The 19,947-nt window shown below is 36.4% G+C and overlaps 1 protein-coding gene across 2 annotated transcripts in view; it reads left to right on the top strand.

The window, feature by feature from the left end:
• Nucleotides 1-19,947, top strand: part of LOC126826994 (D-glucuronyl C5-epimerase B) — a 195,060-nt gene that overhangs the window by 149,295 nt on the left and 25,818 nt on the right. For both annotated transcript variants that reach the window (XM_050556149.2, XM_050556150.2), the window contains one exon: nucleotides 12,543-12,596. The gene's annotated coding sequence lies outside the window, so the exon portion shown is untranslated. The remainder of the gene's footprint in view (nucleotides 1-12,542; nucleotides 12,597-19,947) is intronic.

The following is a 19,947-nucleotide window of genomic DNA, read 5'->3' as shown; positions in this document are numbered from 1 at the left end:
CATACAGCGAGTACATGCTAACCATTCAACTATCCCCCCCCCCCACCAAAAAAGTCGGACGTTAAACCCAATTTTATTTCAATACCTGTATTTAGTCATGTTTGATGTTTACAAGGGGGTTGGATGGCTGAATGGTTAGCGTGCGCGCGCTGTATCATAAAGTCTGTCATTGAGTCAACTGGCGTGGTTTCGAATCCCAGGTTGTACGTGACAAGGAGTAGGGTCGCCTGTCCAACCTCGTGGGTTTTCTCCGGGTCCTCCGGTTTCCTCCCACTGCTAAAGACCCCTATGCACAAGCGAATTATTGAAACCATATGTTAGTCCCGAAATGACCCAGTTTGTGTCGAGTGGACGTTAAACCCCATTTCTCTCTCTCTCTCTCTCTCTCTCTCTCTCTCTTGATGTTTACAGTAAAAGAACATACAAGTTAATTTGCACATGCTTTGTTAGAAAATGGCAGTGTGTACGTGTTATAGGCTTGTATAATAGATATCTTTGAATTTATTTCAAGATGAAAAGCAACCTTTATCAAGCTAGTGTACCTAAGTCAATATCTACACTTGGTGTTAAGTTTTCTTAAAGTTTAAACTTTCACTCCCTTTCATCTTAAATGTTTAAGCAGCATTCTAAACAAATTTATCTAAATGTTTTTAATGTCTTGATATGACCAGAAGGTTCAGATTGTCAAGGTCGTTTTGTACGATTTTGTGTTTCTAACCTTTTCATGTTGACACACTCTGTTCTTTTTATGTGGAGGGGGATCACGTGGCTAAGTGGGTAAGACACTGGCTCGCTAGCCTGGAGGTCAGGTGTTCGATCCCTGCATTGGCCGAGAAAGTTCATCCAGATTTTCCGGCGTGGTTCCCCCTTGTCAGTGATGCAGGATGGAGGGCCTGACAAGGTCAGCTGTCTAGTCCTTCGGATGAGATGAAAAACCAGAGGTCCCGTGTATACATTGGAATGCACGTAAAAGATCCTTTGGCAGTTGGAATTCGATATAAGAGTAGGCGATAGTGCCGCTGTCCGGGCAAAATTTCCCTCATAGCACACTGTATGGGGTATGCCCGTCTTCATTAGCCCAGGTTAGGAGCAGAACAGTAGGACGTTAAACCCCATTTTATTTCATTTCATGCTTGTTGTGGAATAAAACCACGGAGAACATTTATAAATAATATGAGCATAAAAAAAATTATTGGATTCATTAGAACATGTAGGTATTTAACTTTTAAAAAGTCGCAACATGATTGGGGGGTTGGATGGCCGAATGGTTAGCATGTGCGCGCTGTATCATAAGGTCTGTCATAGAGTCAACTGGCGTGGTTTCGATTCACTGGTTGTACGTGACAAGGAGTAGAGCCGCCTGTCTAACCTCACTGCTAAAACCCCTACGTGCAAGAGAATTATTGAAAGAAAATTGAACCATGTGTTTGTCCCGTGTTTCCTCCCAATGCTAAAAAACCCTACGTGCAAGTGAATTGTTGAAATACAATTGAACCATTTGTTAGTCTCGAAATTACCTAGTTTGAGTCTAGTGGACTATAAACTCTCTCTCTCTCTCTCACTCTCTCTCTCTCTCTCTCTCTCCAGTTGGTGCAGGGTGGAGATCATATTTTATTTTATTTCATTTGCATTATTCCAAAATGTTTTGCACAATTCTTAAATAAATATACCTACTTATTCAAGGATCTATCGATGTTGAAATGAAGTCTGGACTTGCGGTTCCGAACAATATAAACTATCATGTTACACGTATCTTTCTCATTGTCTTTTAGTGAATATCTTTACTTTTTTTTTTCAAACACTGCTGAGAATTCAATTTAAGATTTCAATGGTTCGACACTTTGTCTACACAGAAATTCCATGTGAGATGGGATAATTTGATGGATGATCATGTCAAAACAAAAATACTTGAGTTTCACGGAGGGAATTGATTATCAACGCTTAGCAAGTTTTCTATTTAAACATTGGTGGCTCATGTAATCGGGTTTAAAGAAAGTAGAAGGCCGTTTATTAATCTTTGAGTATTGTCAGAGCATGCTCGTTCACTTTTGGTAAATACTGGCTATTTATTGGAGTGATGAAATTCGGAAACGATGAAATAACTAATCTCACGGGATTGTGAACAAGTATTGTGATCATCACACTGTTCTGTCAAACGTTTCCAATATTCTCTTTCCATCTCTTCATTCCACTTTTCTAGTTGTTTTACGGCATGAGTGAAAGAATGGTTTCCTGCTCGTGTTCCGTCAGGAGAAATGGAAACATGGCAATGACATTAAGATAACCATTTCTGGTCCTAATTCAAATAAAGGGTCAAAAGATACAACATCATTTAAGGCTGAAATAAAAGATATTGGGTTCATTTTGATTTGGCTGGTTCTTGAAGCATGAAAGCTTTTGGTGTCTGTAAAGAAATCGCTAGACATTTTGTTTTCTGGCTCCAATAAAACGACTCTAGTACAATGTCTGTCTCCCGTCTTCATTAGGAAACCGGGTTAGTGTGAAATAAATATGGTTGACAGAGTACATGTGTTTTATTGAATAAGAGCCAATTTTAGCTGATTAACAAATAATTCAGCGAAAGCTTACTTATTCTCGGTATATCGGTGGTATCGTTCTGTTCTATTCCACACTAACATCTAGGTTCATCCACGGGGTTTTCATGAATAAGAATTATCTGCCCTTGATAGGAGCTTGGTTCTACGAACCAATCAAAAACATACCAGTCTTGGGGGGTGGAGTGGATGGCTGAATGGTTAGCACGTGCGCGCTGTATCATAAGGTCTGTCATTGAGTCAACTGGCGTGGTATCGATTCACCAGTTGTACGTGACATGGAGTAGCGTCACCTATCCAACCTCGTGGTCTGGCATTGAGTCAGGTGACATGGTTTATATCCAAAGCTTATACAATGGACTCCGACGTCATACGGGATCATTCAAATATGCCGTATTACAGAGCATGACGGAATACTCAATACCAAAAGTATTATTGTAAATTCAAATACCAGAAGTCTAATCTTCTTCAGTTGTATGTATTTGGTTACAAATATTTAATATTTATGTTGTTATAGTGTTCGCATTTTTATAGATCTCACAGTGATTATTCCGGTAATGCTTTAAAAAACAAAATGGTTTCATCACAATTAAAAATGTTTTCTGGAGAATACCCATCAATAATAGACCGAATGTGCATGCGAAATTCTTCAACGGTACCGAGATCAACACTTGCACTTTCACCACTAACTTTAAAAGCTCACTCGACAAACCTCTGCAGACTCCGGTACCCTAGATTTGTAGAATAGGCCGAGGTGTACCAAAGGCTTTGATGCTGAAACCACTTTTGCGTCATTATATTGATATCAATGTAATCAATCAACAAAGATCGACACAAGTATTAATCTCACTGATAATTGATTGCTGATTGTTTATCAATCTTTTGTAAGTGAACACCGATGGATTGAAGGCCTGATTATACGATGTTAATTCAATGTAAATCGTGTGACAGGATCGCTGATTGATGTCGTGATTCGTAATATTCAGAATACGGATTACTCAAAACTTTTTTGTTTGAAGTACCGGTAATAAAGAAATAAATCGGGAAATGAAAATGATGACGGATTTCACAGAATGCTGAAGTATTCAGAAACCGGAGGTGACAGAGCCCACTGTACATGGTGAGGACTAGGGTCGTCTGATTTTCTCCTGGCCACGATTTCACAAAACATTCTCAGACTTAAAGGGACAATAACACTCTTGCTGGCTTGACAGCTCAAGAAAATAAATAATAGCCTTATTCTAAGTTAGATTTTTAAGTGTCCTACCTGTTGTGTAAATTATCCATTACATCTATTTTACAAAAATTGTCCAGAGGATTCGAAAATATTTTTAAATCCAAGTCTCATTTGAAAAGGTTTACGTTAGGCTATCAAATCATTTAGTTGAATTTTTCCAATTTTTTAAATTAGATGTGTTAAGATGAAATTTGTATCATCAATTAATTGGAATATTGTAAAATAGTATAATTTGTTGACTAGAATAAAGATTGGGACATATTATTCAGTTACAACAAGAGTGGTATTGAGCCTTTAAGTTAAGAATTTACTCAAAATTGTTCACCTTATTTTAACTAGAATATAGCCCTTTATAAAACTTTTGTTGTTTTATTTTATCAAATACATCAATAAGAAACCATTCACAACAATTACATAGGAATAATTATTTCTGTATGAAAGGAGGTGAGGGGTATGGTTTCGATAACAGACTTGTACGTGACAACCATGTGGGATTTTTTGGGGGGGGCCCCGAAATGTCTATGTTTGTGTCGAGTGGTGTGGACATTAATCCTCCATTACACTCCGTGTGTGTGAGCGTATGTGTGAATAATTTTCTGGTAATACTTTGTCATAATAACTGTTTAGTGATAAAATTCATTATGTGAAGATGAGAGATTGAATTGTTTGCTTAATGTTGTGTAGATTCATGTATATTTAATGACAATCAGTGTTAGAAAACCATAGAAATATATTAACGCAATGCCACATGCACAGAATCATAAATACATGTCGAATGGTTGTTTATTTCAATGAATAGACTGCTATGTTTGATTAGGAACGTCATTGTACGAAATTTACCAGGCGTAAAAGGAACAAAGTGAAAGTAACTATGGACGGACATGATTCTGAAGAATAGATTCAATTGCATATGACGTTAGCTTCATGCATATTGAGTTGGTATCGTTACAGTTTGGAATTTAGACAATACGTGCCCAATAGAACATGAACATCAAGTACAGAACGGAGTGATCAAAGCATTAAATGTAGGAAATAAGTTCAGCTCTCGTTGTCAGAGTACTTCTTTGATGGTTGTCGTGGGTGTGGATGCCAATTTTTATTATTTAAAGAAAGTTTGTTTGAATATGAATAGTTAATTGCTTACACATATTTTTAAAAGTCATTGTCAAGAGCATTATAGAGTTGAAGCTGGATGCACTTGGGTAGGTTCTCGAAATGGAGCCACAGTGGCTAAGTGGGTAAGATGCTGCCTGGAGGTAGCGGGTTTGATCCCAGTGTTGGCCAAGAAAGTTCATCAGGATTTTTCCAGCATGGTTTCCCCTTTGTCAGTGATGAAGGATGGATGGCCTGACAAGGACAGCGCTGTGTAGTCATTTGGATAAGACGAAAAACCAAGGTCCAATGTACACATTGGGGTGATCCCTTGGCAGTTGGAATTCGATATAAGAGGAGGCTGTAGCGCCGCTGTCGGGGCAAAATTTATTTCATAGCACACTGTATGGCATATTTCCGTCTTCAAAACAGTAGGACGTTAGACCTCATTTCATTTCATTTTAGATTCTCAGAATTACAATATTGTAATTTGCAAAGGGATTCAAATTCCCTTCCAATGACGGTCAGCGATCTTCAAAAATTTACCTTTTTACGAAACCATGAACAAAAGATAAACTGTACTGAACAAATGTAACATGATCACATGAAACCAGGCGCTTGTCGCACAACTTTATTTTGTATTGCGGGCACAAAAGCATAAACCGTATGCCTTCTTGTTGCTGTGAATGAGCCAAACTCTAGATGATACACAAATTTAAAAAGAATGCATTTTTGGAAAGCTTATAGGCCATGGACTATTTAAATATGCTGCCAGTTCAATTTTTATAAGATGACCAAGGGCCTGGTTTTGTGGGAGTGGCTCACAAATATTTATTTATTTTTCAGTATTTCTTCATCCTGTTCAGTTTTATTTCACCAGCAAATAAAAAAAATCTCATCTCATTGATCGTAAAATGTAGTTAGTTAATAACGAGGGGAAGAAATAGGTTTTCTCAACAAATCAGGTCTTTTTTTTATCTTGTAATAAAATTGTGTGAATGTAATCAACTAATTACTGGTTTGTTACGATCTAATCAAATCGAAATCATGTAGTATTTTCATTCTAACTAATCTTATTTTAAATAAAAAATTTGTTCGAGTGAGAGAAGGTTTCTCGGTACCGATATCGGTGATGATCATAGTTAAATGAGGAACTAGGGTCGACCAGTGAATTGTAATTACCATGTTTAAAACACCATCTTTACCTCACTGCATTGAAACATCAGCTCCATTTCCCTGTTTAAAAAAAAGCGCAAATAGAATGACATATTTTCTCGTTGTGATAAATCTAGTTATCTGAAATGTGTTCGGCAAGCGATGGAGTTAGCCACGTAAAATGCCATTGTAGGCAGGAGATGTATTAATGATATTTACGCACTACCTCTAAAGGGAATGCGTTTAGTATTTTCCTATAGAGTTTCTCTAAAGAATAATACACGAAACCATTATCCCTTAAATGAATTTCACTTCTGTGTGGCTGCCATATTGGTTTATCTACAAAAGACGGCTTTTACTGGTTTCAACGTCAATGTTTTCATTAATAATATTTAATGGAGATTTTTAGGAAAGCGAAAAAGTCCGTTACGACGACGAGATTGAGTTGAATATGGCTAATAGATGTGTAGACGTAACTATGTTAACTTTTAGGATGTTTTAACATGTCCATATATATGGTTATTGTAAATGAAGACCGGACACCCACGTCAAGGAAGATCTCTTAGAATCTGTCTTCGTAATTTCAGGAATTGAGGAACTACAATATTGTCAATAAACTATAAAAAGCTGAATCTTTAAAAGGAATGTCAGTCCAAATATGGTTCAATTCCGTTGAGTAATTACAAAGATACGGTGAATTGAAAATTTGTCACATGATATACATTATGCAAGAGCTAAATCTGCCTATTGCAGGCCTTTCTTTAGGCCTGAATTGTTATCTAAATTATTAATTAGACATTAATTAACTTATTCAGACCATAATCAACTCTCGGTGGCATCGCTAGCCTGCGATGTTTATTGGATTAGGTTCCGATTTGCTGCTCAGTGTTCATTGATAATTTAATCTAAAATAGATAATCAAGGCTATATTTTTAACTGTACAGACTTTAGTAATGGTGATCAATGCTAGGCCTAAAATTCAAAAGCTAAAATCTCGGTTCAGAGTGGATCAGTTTGACTGAAATTTTCAGCAAATTCCATTTAGATTATCTTGTTTTTAACTATTATAGCGAGAACTGCCAGCTCGTTATCTAATCTCACATAATGCCCCTTTAAATATTCATGGAAAAAGACAACCAGATAAAACTCATCATCAAATATAGAAATAAATTCAGATTAAAAGTGAAATAATGAAAAAAACTGATATAATTTCCTATCCATTTGCACATTAGAAATTAAATGTGATATATGGATTACAGTGGCACTAGCTCCATGGAGATCTTTTGCCATTTGATAAAAAGATAATTTTCAATTTATCATGATTTTCATTACGCTGTTATTAATGGCTCTGAACCCACGCTTGTAAGTGGCAAGGTCACCTCCATAACCTTGTGAGTTTTCTCCAGGTCCCCTGTCAGAAAAACAAATTATTACAATAAAAATAAATGTACCATATTTTAGTCCCAAAATGACCAAGTTTGTGTCAAGTGGACATTAAACCCATCACTCCATCCCTCCATCCCTCCATCACTTGAATATATTATTAAAAATTAAATATAGTTCTTTTAAAGGTGATGATAACAACAATGCCCCTTCAAGCGAATTAATTAAACAAAATTGAACCATATATTAGTCCCAAAATGACCTAGTTTATGTCGAGTGGACATTAAACCCATCACTCCATCCCTCCATCCCTCCATCACTTGAAAATATTATTGAAAATTAATTATAGTTCTTTTAAAGGTGATGATAATAATGCCCTTTTAAATTATTGTCCCTTGCAAGGAACAATAAGGTCCTCTCTCTCTCTCTCTCTCTCTCTCTCTAACTACAAAATACAACTAGGACGAGGGGGGGCCTGGCAAGGGACAACGTATAGTTGTTTGGATGGAATGGAAAACTAAGGTCCCATTTACACATTGGAATGCACATAAAAGAACCCTTGACAGTTGGAATTTGAAATAAGAGTAGACCGTAGTGTCGATGTAGTACGGGCAAAATTTGCCTCATAGCACACTGTATGGCGTATACCCGTCTTTATTAACCCAGTCAGAGCAGAACAGTAAGACGTTAAACTCCATTTATTTCATTTCTCTACTAAATATAGGAAGAACAATATTACAGTTTAGTGCTGCTGTCCATTAAAAATTTGCCTCCTAGCACACTGTATGGCGTATACCTGTTTTCATTAGCCCAGTCCGAGCAGAACAGTAGTACGTTAAACCCCATTTCCTTTAATTTCTCTACTAAATATAGGAACAATAATATTAGAGCTTGCTGCATACTACTACGACATACAACATACATTGTACTATTCATGTGGTAAAAACAATACTGACATTTCACATGTCACTTCTAAATTAATTCCCAATCTTGAAACAGAAAAAAAAAGGTGAAAACTGTCAGGCTTGCTGGCACCTTGATCTGTAAAATGTCAGGATATAAACAATTAATGAAATTGGTTCCACTTGTTTTACAAGCGTAATAATTCTACGTTCATCTGTTCTGCGATTACTTTGATAATAAAAACACCGCCAATGTTCGAGGTGTTTAATTAGCCTGCAAATACGATGCAGTTTTAAATTACTACTCTTCAAATGAAAAACTTTTTTTTTTTAATCCTGAACGAAATGAAATAAAGGGAGGGAGATTGAAACCGGCTCTCATCAATCAGCCCATCCATTCCGTGGAGCATACATGTATCTCATAAACTGTTCAAGATATCTTCATGATGAGAGAGAGAGAAAAATCAAATGAAATGAAATGGGGTTTAACGTCCTACTGTTCTGCTCCTAACCTAGGCTAATGAAGACGGGCATACGCCATACAGTGTGCTATGAGGGAAATTTTGCCCGGGCAGCGGCGCTACGGCCTACTCTTGTATCGAATTCCAACTGCGAAGGGATCTTTTACGTGCACGCCAATGTGTACACGGGACCTCTGTTTTTCGTCCCATCCGAACGACTAGACAGCTATCTTTGTCAGGCCCAGAGAGAGAGAGAGAGAGGGGGTAGCATGGGATTTAGATCTGAGAGAGAGAGAGATCGAGAGAAATGGGATTTGACTCCACTCAACACAAACCAGGTCATTTCGGGACTAACACAATTTTATTTCAATAATTCGCTTGTGCGTAGAGGTCTTTAGCAGTGGGAGGAAACCGGAGGACCTGGAGAAAACCCACGAGGTTGGACAAGATATCTTTATGAAACACTGTACACATGTCAACCTAATAATAATAGTATTTGTGTCTTTTGATAATTAAACATTTCTGGTTGGTGTATGTATAAATCCTATTTGACTTAGTTAGTTGTTTGTGTATAAGCCCTATTTGACTTAGTTGTCGGTGTATAAATCCTATTTGACTTAGTTGTTTGTGTATAAATCCCATTTGACTTAGTTGTTGGTGTATAAATCCTATTTGACTTAGTTGTTGGTGTATAAATCCTATTTGACTTAGTTGTTGGTGTATAAATCCTATTTGACTTAGTTGTTGTTGTATAAATCCCACTTGACTTAGTTGTTGGTATATAAATCCCATTTGACTTAGTTGTTGGTGTATAAACCCCATTTGACTTAGTTGTTGGTGTATAAATCCTATTTGACTTAGTTGTTGGTGTATAAATCCTATTTGACTTAGTTGTTGGTGTTTAAAGCTTTCAAGATATTTTTATGAAGCTTTGTTCACGCATCAACCTATTATACCCTTTTACTGATTAGAGATTTCATGGATTAAATAAGTTTTGTGTTTACCATGGAAACAAATTTCCTGTCCCTTCTGAAACGTGTCGAAGGGCAGAGGATGTTGTAAAGTATTCTCTTGTGTGAAATTTATTTATTTCTAATAGAACTGTAATGTTAAGTGCCAGTTTACCACAAAATGGAATATCTGTACCGTACTTCTACCAATTATCTATTCAGTGGTACTTCATGATTAAAAACACAAAACCCATTACAATAACAGCCATAATTCATTCACAGCTAAATTCAATATGGCTGAATACATCTGAGCATTCAGGGGGTAGGTTTTTATTCATGATTATCGTTTGGGTGAGATGTTTATGGCTTTAGAATATCTTCTAATTATTGGATGATAGTAATTATTGTTGTACCTAATAAATAGTGTTTATGCATCCATATTTAAATAACGTAATATCGTTGTCTATATTACTAAGACGAAGACACCTGATGAATTTCATTAATTACTGTTGTTGCCCTTGATCACTTTGAAAGATGGGTTGTCTGGTGGTGAAGAGGTTTAATGCTTGGTTTCGTTTCCTAGAAGCTATAATGTGACCAGGAGTAGGGTCACCTGTCCGACCTCTTGGGTTCTCTCCGGGTTGTCCCGTTTCCTCCCACTGCTAAAAACACCTATGCGTAAGCAAGTTAACGAAGTAAAATTTTCCATGTTCATCCGAAAATTTCAAGAACTATTATGTGTCAGACATTAAACTTGATTTTATTTCTTTTTTTTCTTTTTGTTGTATTGGAAATGGTGAAAATACCTTTAATGGTGTAGGGGTGAGTTGGCCCATTGAAATATCCTTGAAATAATAACTTTGAGCTTTGATGTGGATCGTTGTAAGTGTGGAGCACACACCAAAAATAACAAACATAACATGAAAGCTATTATACTAGAAAACTATGAAGGACTCAAATCATTACACCGAGGTCTGAATATTTATGGACAATGATGACAGTCCATTAATATCTGTTTCATCATGGTACCATCATTATGTCCATATGCCCGTTTAGTAACCTGTACTCCACACAAACTGTGTAATTAATAAATGAAAGCCTGGGTACCACCACACCGTCACTAATTCAATATTGACATAACAAAAAGGTGGCATTTTGTATACTGATTTATCTATTTCTATAGCTTTTATATGAGTGCTTATTAGATTGGAAATAATTGCTGTGCTTGTCCGCGGAGAGTTGGGGAGAATATATTCATAGCATTATCAACTTGATGTTAAAACTGACGAACTTTTGTTCTCACTCGCTCGTCATTCACGAGTAGAATTCCACTAAATTATAGTTCTATTGGAAACAGCCTTCCAGGATACCTTTGTGTATAGACAATCACTGTGTGCTTGGTGTTGTGGGCGGTTCACAACGCTGACTGTTTCTACAAGACGAGAAGCCAACTGGTAACTTTTCGCAGTTCGCTGATGCTAGTCGAGATAAATGAGCAGAAGAAAATCAATTGATAGGCAATGTAAGAGGAAATATTAAGGTATAAGAAATAGATTCACGGCTTTCATTATCGTTGAACGGTGTTGATTTTGTTTAAATCAAGTGATTAACGTGTCTGCTTCACAGGGGAATTACTATGATTGAATTTTTCATTTCTGTTATTTTAGTATTTTTATATCGTTGATAAGACGATGTATCCACAAAATGAACATACTATAATTGGACTGAGTTAAGATTGTTCCTGTCTTCTCAACGAGTTTTCCACGATTTACTTTAGATCTAGCTATTCGATTTAGACGTAACTTGATGAGAATACGTTAAACTATTGGAGATTATGAAAGAGAAATTGTCTGAGGACTTGTGACATGTAGCAAGAATTTTTATTGCTTACATTTCATTTGGGGAAATGGATCAGAATTAATTTGTGATGTATTAAGTAAGTTTCAAGCTGTTTGACATTTCGAGAGAACTTATTTTAATTTGTAGGTGACTTTCTTTTCTCTTCTGAGGTAAAAGATGTCTGGTGTACTTGACAATATGTCAGACACTATTGAACTTTCAAACTTTATGTTGGATTTTTATTAAAGATAGAAAAAAAAGGGAAATCTGTGACTGACAAAATGACAGGCACCCAAAGGATTAAATTGTGCCTGGCAATGTCTTGGACATGTGCCTTATAGTTCCAGGCCTGCTTTAAATATTATGTTAAAATGTTTTGTTATGAATTTGTTTTATTTTTTAAATAAAAGAATGAAAATATTCTGAGATATTTTGTAACGATAGATAATTTAGTTTTATGTTTCATGGTTCACGAATGTTTACTGTACATGTTTAAAATTATAGTAAGTTTGGGGATTATAAAATTTTGTTGGATTAAATTTCGAGGATAAAATATTATGTTAAAATGTTTTGTTATGAGCAGCTCGCTGAGTTGAATTGTTGGGGTTATATAAATTAATTTATTATTTTTCTTCTTCTTCTTCTTCTTCTTCTTCTTCTTCTTCGAGAATATCCTCAGATTTTTTGTAACCATAAAAATTTAGGTTTAACTTAAATCAACCATCGACAAGATGTTTCATGGTTCACAAATGTTTACTATAGTAAATTCGGAGATTATAGAATTGTGTAGGATTAAATTTCTATGAGGAAAAAATTCTGTTGAACTAATATGGTAATTTTTGGTTGAACAAATTTTCCTTACAAAGTTTTTAATACAATTTGTATTGTCATCATTATGAATTAGATTTTTTTTTTTACAGAGTGTCACATGAGTTCATTTTAATGATCTTTCTTTCCTTATTTTTCAGACTGATACAAAAGTGAAGAAGATTCATTTTCCTGGAAATAAAAGCTTGTGACAGGTAAGATGTTTTAGAAATTTTTTGAAATAGTTCCTGTGTTCCTGTGCCTGTCTTTACACTAGGGACTGGGTATCATTCAGATGTGATGAATAAAGGAAAGAAACTGAGCTTAATCTAATACACATGTCCAGTTAATAGATTGCCATGCAGAAAGTGTTAAATACCATCAAGATTCATCAAAAACCGCCCAGTTTCAAATAAAATTGAACAATATGTTAGTCCCGAAATGACCTAGGTGTGACCTAAACATTGGTGGTTTTGTTATGAAATTCTGTTGGTTCATGTGTCAACTACTGTACTTAATAGAATTAAAGATATCAGAGATATAGTAATACGACTTGACGCTACAGATTACAACCAATAAAATTATTCATTCCATCAGCATACGTGGGCCTATAATTAGTGTACATTTTTATTACCGTTGTGAAGTAAGTTGTACTTGATTAAAGGGACTATCCCGATTTTAACAAAGTCACAAAAATAAAAGTCCGAGTACATATGAAATTTAAACGCCAAAATATAGAGGAATTGTGCATTTACCCCGTCTCAAAATTTTAGCTCAAAATACTGAGTTGTTTGTACGAGGACACCAAAACTGTTTTAAGATTTCGGGTCAATTTTTTCGATGGGTGACCTGATAATCGATTCCCGTTCCTTTTGAGGTTTATACAGTGAATGACCCATGTGCTATACTTGATAACGAAAGATAAATTTCACTGACACATAATTTTTAAAAAATAAAAGTCTGGTTTTATCCAGACACCGCATAATACAGCTTGGGACACCGGTCTCCATTTCCAGATGAAGACTGACGGGTTTAAGTTGTTTGAAAACGTATCACATATATTGAGTTAGTTTCTCGGCCCTAAGGTAGAGGATTTTAAGGGATTTTAATACAAAATTAAGCAGTTTTATTCTCCAAAATATTATCAGGATTGGCCCTTTAAGGGTGGTTATATCTGTGTGTTAGACATGGTTAAAATCAGGCTGTTTATGATTATTTTCTGTGATTGATATGATAGGAGTCTATTTATCATTAAATATAATGTTGACATCCATTTTACTGGCCAGTGATAAAACAATTAAACTATCCTGATAAAAGATAAAAGTCAGGATATATTTTAACTTGTATACCGACCACCGTTCAGACGCTTATTTTTAAACCAGTTCAAAATCGTGTTGCATTCACACGTACTACAAGATAAACCCGTTTAACTATTCTGACCTCTTCAGTAAGAGGTTAGAGTTAACTACGCATGGGTAGCTGGGGGGGTTGGATGGCCGAATGGTTAGCATGTGCGTGTTGTATCATAAAGCCTGTCATTGAGTCAACTGGCGTGGTTTTGAATCCCCGGTTGTACATGACAAGGAGTAGGGTCGCCTGTCCAACCTCATGGGTTTTCTCCGAGTCCTCCGGTTTCCTCCCACTGCTAAAGACCCCTACGCGCAAGCGAATTATTGAAATAAAATTAAACCATATGTTAGTCCCGAAATGACCTAGTTTGTGTCGAGTGGACGTTAAACCCCATTTCTCTCTCTCTCTCTCTCGCATGGGTAGCTTCAAATTTTTTATTCCGTTCTTACCACCATGCGCACTGTGCATGTCCAAAGCGAGCTGGAGCCGGGGTTTTAAGCCAATCCGTACAGACGGCCAAGATGAACTAGTTTAAAATAAAAAGCCTTCTCGAAGACATGTCGCGACCTTGAGTTTTTAAACTGGTTTATTTGCGTTCAGATGACAAAGTTAAGCTGGTTAAACAATTCCCAGGGTTTTTAAACCAGTTCAACTTATTGGTTAATTGTTCAGTGTTTTTTTGGAAACAACCTGAATCGAGATAATGAGAGAAGTGGGATTTAAAATTCACGCAATATACAAAACTAGTTTTTTTCAGGTGTAAAAGATTATACATAGAAACCCCACAAAACCCTTGTCACATAATAAATTTTATGATTAAAAGCACATCACTTAACTTAATGACAGACCTTACAGTCTAAATCGGGAGGGTTGGATGGTGTGTTTTATCATAAGTTCTGTCATTTAGTCAACTGGCGTGGTTTTGATTTCCTGTCTAGTATGTGACAAAGCGTAGGGTCGCCTGTCTAACCTCGTGGGTTTTCTCTGGGTCCTCCAGTTTCCTCCCACTGCTAAAGACCCCTATGCGCAAGCGAATTATTGAAATAAAATTGAACCATATGTTAGTCGGGAAATGACCTGGTTTGTATTGAGTGGACGTTCAACCCCACAATCTAAATTGCACATGTTACCCCCCCCCCCCCTATATTTGATAGGCTGGTGTATATAAAGAGAAGGGTGTAGTTAAATTAAATGATGATTTACGTTGACATGTGAAAGATTCAGGTTTAGGGTTAAATGTTTCTTGTAAATGTTGTTGATGTAGAGAGGACGAAGGTGTATGTACAGTAAAACCAGTGGGCTCAACGTTTGACTAAACTTGTCAGTAAATAAGTTCTCAAAACTAACAGTTTTACCTCAAATAGCAGACGCTCAAACTGATTGAATGTCGGGTTAGAAAGTTCACACAAATGTGTCAAGTTTGATGGTGGGAGTAAAATGGCAGGGAAGGTTGCTTAGGCTTCGGTATTTGTGCTTATTTTTTGTCCCATCCGAATGATTAGACAGCTGTGCTTGTCAGGCCCACTGTCCTGCACCACTGGCTGGAAAAACTCTTTTCAGCTAAGTAACAATGCGATCGAAACCCGAACCACCAGGTTAGCGAGCCAGGGTCCTACCCACTGAGTCACCACAGCTCCCAGAAAAAGAATAAAAGACCAGGGGCTATACTATATACCGGAAAACACTGGAAAACAACTGGAAAACTGCCGGAAAACTGCCGGAAAACACCATATGATACTGAATACCCAGAGAAGGGCTATATTAGAAACCAGAAACTAACCCTAACCCTAACCCAGGCACACAGAGGACCAGGCTCCGGGTTACCTATTTAGGGTGCCAGTCTCCGGGTTACCTATTTAGGGTATTTTCTGGTATTTAGTGTGTTTTCCAGTATTTAGTGTTTTTCCGGGTATTTTCCGGTATTCAGTATAAAATGGTGTTTTCCGATAGTTTTATGGTGTTTTCCGGTAGTTTTCCAGTATATAGTATTGCCGAAGACCAGTGTAAGCAAGTTTAACTATGGGATATAAATAAATAAAAGCTAGATGTGGTCTATTTTTATATATAGTTATATTTACAGTGAAATATGTCAGCACATTATTTGATATTAAACACGGTTGTTGATGATATCGTGATAAACAGGTGATAGGTCAACTGTGATGTTATAGGCTTATCAATTTTCTGTTATTAGGTCTTGTCTTAATATAAGAGAAATGGGGTTTAACGTCCACTCGACACAAACTAGGTCATTTCGGGACTAGCATATGGTTTAACTTTATTTCAATAATTCGCATGCGCATAGGGGTCTTTAGCAGTGGGAGGAAATCAGAAGACCCACGAGGTTGGACAGGCGACCCTACTCCTTGTCACGTACAACCCAGGAATCGAAACCACGCCAGTTGACTCAATGACAGAACTTATGATACAGCGCGCAGTTTATTGTCACTTATCTCAAACTCATATCCTTATATATATAGGATCCCCGGTTGTACGCGACAAGGAGTAGGGTCACCTGTTCAACCTCGTGGGTTTTCTCTGGGTCCTCCGGTTTCCACCCACTACTAAAGACCCCTATGCGCATGCGAATTATTGAAATAAAATTGAACCATATGTTAGTCCCGAAATGACTTAGTTTGCGTCAAGTGGATGTTAAACCCCATTTCTTTCTCTCCCTTATGTAGGATGGAAAGATGGGGTTTAACATCCACTCAACCTAACACAAACAACCATTGTACAGTAGGGCTTTTGGGGGCCAAAACATCATACAATTTTATTTCAATAATTTCCTTGTCACTTAATACTAAAGGAAGTCATCCGAGGACACGGAGAAAGCCCACGAGGTTGGGGAGGCGATCATACTCCTTGTCACTAGCTATTTGACTCAATGACAGGAGTTATGATATAAATCAAACTGTCTTTAGATGTTGGTTGATTATAAGAATTTATACATGCATATCTTCTTTAATAGGCATTTAGTAATTAAACATATTAACACAAGGTACAATTTTATCGATACACAGTTACTGCGTTTAATACTAAGTGACGTTTCCACAAGGATATATTTGTCTACTATTCACGTACCTGTATCATTTGCTTGATAAAGACGAGAGTATCTTCATCAAAATGTTGCTTTTAAACTTAGTAATTTTGTATCCATAAAACTGTACTTGGTGTTTATAGATGTCAATATTCAAGAGGTAAATCTGCCAGTTGCAGGTCTTTCTTTAGACCTGAAATGTTTTCTAAATTATTAATTATACATTTATTAACCTGAAAAGACCATAATCAACTCTCTGTGCCATCAGATATCTCCAATATTAAGTAGATTAGAATGGTTCAGCCATATTTTGACTTAATTTAAGAATGGAGAAGTGAGGCTTAGCTCCGACAACCAATGTGATGGTTACAATCAATGCACACATCTTGTCAAAGGCTAATATCTTTGATCGCAATAGAGTAATTTGAATGAAATTTTCAATATATTTATTTTGCATTATCTATTTTTTCGAACGATTATAGCAAGAATGGCTAGCTCTTTATTTAAATCTTACATAATGTATCTTTAAGTGAACTGTGAAGGGGCTAATGGCTTGGCTTGGAATAGAGTAATTTGAATGAAATTTTTAGTATATTCATTTTGCATTATCTATTTTCAAACTATTATAGCAAGAATGGCTTACTCTTTATTTAAATCTTACAGAATGTATCTTTAATTGAATTGGGAAGTGGCTAGTATCTTCGCTTGCAATAGAGTAATTTGAATGAAATTTTCAATATATTCATTTTGCATTATCTATTTTCCAACTATTATTGCAAGAATGGCTAGCTCTTTATCTAAATCTTACATGTGAAGTGTTTTGTTTGTAATTTCTGTATATATTATATATGGAACATGTCTATAGTTTTATTAATAAAAAAGTAAGTTTAGAAACCATCTATCAAAATAGACCGATTTGATTGTACCTGAATCTATTGATATTAAAAACATGTCACTCATAGTCAGGTTCATCCTGTTTATGTTTAATAACTCCATATCAATTTAAATATATGTGTTGACATATAGATAATATATTACATATTGTTATTTCATCCATTGGGAGGTCATAGCACACTGTATGGCGTATGCCCGTCTTCATTAGCCCAGTTCGGAGCAAAACAGTAGGACGTTAAACCCCATTTCATTTTCCATTGGGGGGTTTGGATGGCCAAATGGTTAGCGCGTGCTCGTTTTATTATACGGTCTGTCATTGAGTCAACTAGTGTGGTTTATTGACATAAAATTGAACCATATGTTAGTACCGAAATGACCTAGTTTGTGTCAAGTGGACGTTAAACCCCATTTTTCTCCCTCTCTATTTCATCAAGGAACTACAGGGCCCAAGTGGGTAAGACGCTGGGTCGCTAGCCTGGAGGTCGTGTGTTTGATCCCTACATTGGCTGAGAAAGTTCATCTGGATTTTTCGACGTGGCTTCCCCCTTGTCAGTGGTGCATTATGGAGGGCCTGACAAGGACAGCTGTCTAGTCATTCGGATGTGACGAAAAACACGAGGTACTGTGTATACATTGGTGTGCACATGAAAGATCCCTTGGTAGGTGGTAATTTGATATAAGAGTAGGTCATAGTGCCGCTGCCCAGACAAAATTTCCCTTATAGCACACTGTATGGGGTATGCCTGTCTTTATTCGTCCAGTCGGAGTAAGACGTTAAACCCCATTTCATTTCATTATTTCATTGGGATTTTCCGCGTTGGTTCGCCCTTGTTAGTGATGGAGGACAGGGGGCCTGGCAATGGATAGTATATAGTTGAATTGGATGGAACGAAAAACATGTTGGCAGTTGGAAATCGATATAAGAGAAGGCCGTAGAGCTACTGTCCGGGCAAAATTTCCATCATAGCACACTCTATGGCGGGAGCAGAATAGTAGGACGTTAAACCGCATTTCATTTCATTCCCTCCCCCAACCCCTTCAAAAAAATGGGCTCATGTCACATGCATTATTTAATTAAATTTGCTGATACTTCATAAATTAAATTTGCTGATTCTTCATAAATTAAATATTCTGATACTTCATAAATTAAATATACTTCATAAATAAAATTCGCTGATACTTCATAATAATTTTATATGGTTTGACCTAATCTAAATATGCCTAAAATCTTTATCAAACATGGTTGCTGTTTGAAGTATTCATGTTGTCTGGTTTTATTGGTATGTTTAAGTAGCCTCGGGTTAAAACATGTGATAATAATTGTCTATAAACTTAAACATCTTATGTGTCAGATTTTCACTGGATTTGAATCTGATCTTCTTCTCAACGCTGATTGATGATTAAATCCAAATATGGATAATCGAGACTATGTTTTTTTTAATTGTATTCCCTTTACAGTATCTAGTTTTTAACTATTATAGTGGGAACTGTCAGCTCTTTATCTAATCTTCCATAATGTATCTTTAAGTAGCTTTAGGTGAAACCATGTGACAATAATTGCCTGTAAACTTAAATTTACCAACTGGGTAATATTTAGGGCAATACATTTTATATCTTTGTGTATAAATTTTATTTTAGTGTTTTTTTTAGAACATGATACAAGTTTTACAACACTACCTTTGAGAGTTAAAAGAAAATTAGGCTTTCAGTTTATGACATTTAGCTAAGCCAATGAAAGACTTCAACATGGGTCATAAAGCCAGCCTCACCCACTGCGATATTCCATATAAGAGAAGGCCATAGTGCCGCTGCCCAGGCAAAATTCCCTCATTGCACACTGTATGGCGTATGCCTGTCGTCATTAGCCCAGTTGGAGCAGAACAGTAGGATGTTAAACCCCATTTCATTTGTGAAGAAGCTGCATTAAGATGGAAGTTAATGATGGCTTATCTTAGAGAAATAAAATAACTTGAAACTAGGTAATATTTCTTGGATTTAAAAGGAATAAGACTAATGTTCTGTGAAGAAAGCCATTAACAGGACTACTGATTAATCTAGTCTATCACGGTCTTAATCATTCCAGTCTTTACATCAAATCTCATTATATGTCTATAATTGGACATAAACCTGTTCATGTTGAATTAAGTATGGGAGAGAGAGAGAGAGAGAAAGAGTCAACTGGCAAGGTTTTGATTCCCCGGTTGTACATGACAAGGAGTAGGGTCGCCTGTCCAACCTCGTGGGTTTTCTCCAGGTCCTCCGGTTTCCTCCCACTGCTAAAGACC

Source organism: Patella vulgata, chromosome 7, assembly GCF_932274485.2.
Source record: "Patella vulgata chromosome 7, xgPatVulg1.2, whole genome shotgun sequence".
NCBI classification, from domain to species: Eukaryota; Metazoa; Mollusca; class Gastropoda; family Patellidae; genus Patella; species Patella vulgata.
Note: the sequence above shows the minus strand (reverse complement) of the source record. Positions and strands in the feature narration are given on the sequence as shown.